Consider the following 3443-nt stretch of genomic DNA (forward strand, 5'->3'; position numbering starts at 1 on the left):
GTTGCCAGACTGTGACCAGTGCAGGAGTGACACTGAATTTTGGTACCAAAGTGTGAACGATGACAGAGTGAGAGTGGTGATCCCAGACCGGTTCCACTGAAGTGAGACTGATGGTGCCAGAGTGAGAGTGCTGGTGCCAGAGGGATAATGGTAGTGTCAGAGTGAGAACGGAAGTGCCAGAGTGAAAATGCCAGACCTGTTCCAGAGTGACTGCTAGACTAGTAATGGTGCGAGATTTAGAAATCCAGAGAGTGGTGCTCTGAGAGTGAGAATGCTCGTGCCAGACTGGTGCCAGAGTGAGAATGCTCGTGCCAGACTGGTGCCAGAGTGAGAATGCTCGTGCCAGACTGGTGCCAGAGTGAGAATGGTACCAAAGGTATTGAAAAGGTGGTTTTACTGGTTGCTGTTTTTATATGGTTTTTTTTATTTGGAGGCATTTATGTCACACTAGAATGAATACCCGCTTCGCCGGGAAGAAGTAGAGCCGAATGATACCCGGTGTCACGAAATTTTCTTTCGCCGAAATATTTTCTCTCCCCCACCAACACGTTTCACTCATTTTTGTACCAAAAACAATTCTTATGCAAAACCATCCTCTGACTACGGGTTAGGGGTAAGTTTGGGAATGGGTTAGGTATGTAAACAAGTTTAAAATGCGTCAATTTCTGGCGATGTTTGTAAACCGCGAAGATTTCGGGTATGTCTTAATACCGAATTCCCGCGGACGGCGTCGATTGAATTCTTAGTTCACAAACATCGCCAGAAATTGACGCATTTTAAAACTGTTTACATACCTAACCCATTCCCAAACTTAACCCTAACCCGAAGTCAGAGGATGGTTTTGCATGAGAATTGTTTTTGGTACAAAAATGAGTGAAACGTGTTGGTGGGGGAGAGAAAATATTTGGGCGAAAGAAAATTTCGTGACACCGGCTTCGCCGCCGGGAAGAAGTAGAGCCGAATACCCGGCTTCGCCGGGAAGAAGTAGAGGAATACCCGGCTTTGCCGGGATGAAAGCGTTAATGTGGACAGTGACCTTCTAAAAATAGTAACGGGAATATCCGGCTTCGCCGGGATAAAAGCGTTGTAGACAGTGACCTTCTAAAATTAGTAACGGGAATATGGATTGACGCCACACGAAGGAAGGGAGATAAACGCAAAACACTGGAGAAGGAAGATAAGGAAGAGTTACTGGGAATGGATCTGGGAAGATGAACAGAAAAACCAAAATCGGTTCAGCGCTGCGCGCTGAGAGCACGTGTTGAAAATTCTCATCGAACAGGTTGTGTCCGGGGTCTACCTGATTATGCCCACCAAATTTGAAGCAGATCCATCAAGAACTTTGGCCGTGCATCGCGAACACACTGACACACACACACACACACACAGACACAAGCGGCCGTATATATATATAGATGCAATTCTGTACAATGAAAATAATGTTCATTATGCAATAAGACGGTTTATAATTTTATTTCGAACACCAACGTATTTCACCAGAAGCTTTCACAGCTGTTTCTCGGTGCTAATTTGGTTATTGATTTGTGCAGCAGAGCCGATTAGACCTGATACGTATTACCAGATAAGCTGATTTTAACTTGTGCCGCGAAATTACTGCTGCCATCACAGCCAGGATCGATCGAAGGCCTGCGTGGGCAACACTGAGACGATTTTCGGAAACAACTGACTCCGTCGAGTTTGTTTAGGTTATGGAAGAGTGAATACTCTTGCCAAAACCTCTGACAAACAGTTGGAGGGGCCCATCAACTAGCGAGGATGTGTCCTGTCTTGTGCTCCTCCTGTCCACGTGTTTCCAACACACCCCGCCTCGCTAGTGACTGGCCCATCCAATGTTTGGAATCAGAGATGTTGCCACAACTCAGGCCAACACACCCCGCCTCGCTAGTGACTGGCCCATCCAATGTTTGGAATCAGAGATGTTGCCACAACTCAGGCCAACACACCCCGCCTCGCTAGTGACTGGCCCATCCAATGTTTGGAATCAGAGATGTTGCCACAACTCAGGCCAACACACCCCGCCTCGCTAGTGACTGGCCCATCCAATGTTTGGAATCAGAGATGTTGCCACAACTCAGGCCAACACACCCCGCCTCGCTAGTGACTGGCCCATCCAATGTTTGGAATCAGAGATGTTGCCACAACTCAGGCCAACACACCCCGCCTCGCTAGTGACTGGCCCATCCAATGTTTGGAATCAGAGATGTTGCCACAACTCAGGCCCATACAAACCCGACGGAGTTATTTTCGGAACTCGTCTATTAAACGTAATAATAATTAATTAATATAATAATTCATATGATAATTTATGCAACACTGTATACCAGGCTGTATCAGATGAGTTGAACTAAATCAACGATAAATCTTTGCTTTGTGAAGAAATGTAGCATATTATGTTGTCACTTTGTGGCTTAAAGGAAGTGTTGGTCGGGAACAGACAGTAGTAAATATACGATTCCCTCGCTTTTACCTTTTGTGTTAGCCATGTAATACCGAGAGAAACACGAGTGTGTGTGTGTTAAGCAAAAATAAATAAAACTCACACACACACACTCATGCACACACACACGGACGCATGCACGCACACACACACGCGCGCACACACACACACACACACACACACACACACACACACACACACCCACACCCACACCCACACACACACACACACACAAGTCATCCGAAAAAGGTATCAGTGCCTTAAACGACATTATTGCTTTAAAAAAAACCGCTGAGCACAGGGAGCACACAGACTGCTCAGTTTTGGTATGTGACCAAGTGGAGGGATGGTCTTATCCCATATTAAAACCTGACCAGATCGGAGACAGTGAGGCGAACTGAGGCGGAGTGGGCCTTTATTTCTTTCCTCAGTATTGCTTGTCTCATGTTTAACAGACCTCAATCCGCAAAGCCTATGTCGAGGGGTCCTGATTTGGCCTTTATGGTCCGCTGGACCCAAAAAGCAACAATTAACTAACTAACTAACCAACTGTATACAGTCGAACCTGTTAAAAGAGACCACCCGCAAGGGACTGAACAAAAGTGGTCTCTTTAGACAGGTGGTCTCTTTAGACAGGTGATTTATATAGTCGTAAAAACCGTCGGGGAATTTTATGGGTGGTCTAAATAGGCAGGTGGTCTTTATGGCGAGGTGGTCTCGAGGGCAGGTTCGACTGTAAATATATCACTGCAGGAATATAAAACGAACGTGCACGCTTGTTCAGGAGGACAATCACTGCGTCACGGCACGGCAAAGTTGTCTTTGACAATGCGATCAATACACTCAGTGTGATTAACCGTGTAATAATAAAAGGCTGTACACCGGCCTCTGCTTGCTACTCTAGTGTCGATTTCAGTGTCCATTGTGAAATGGATTTTGTACACATAATGCCGGTAGGCTATATTCAGTGACAGGATCTGGTGCT

This window comes from Littorina saxatilis, linkage group LG12 (genome assembly GCF_037325665.1).
Source record: "Littorina saxatilis isolate snail1 linkage group LG12, US_GU_Lsax_2.0, whole genome shotgun sequence".
In the NCBI taxonomy this organism is placed as follows: domain Eukaryota; kingdom Metazoa; phylum Mollusca; class Gastropoda; order Littorinimorpha; family Littorinidae; genus Littorina; species Littorina saxatilis.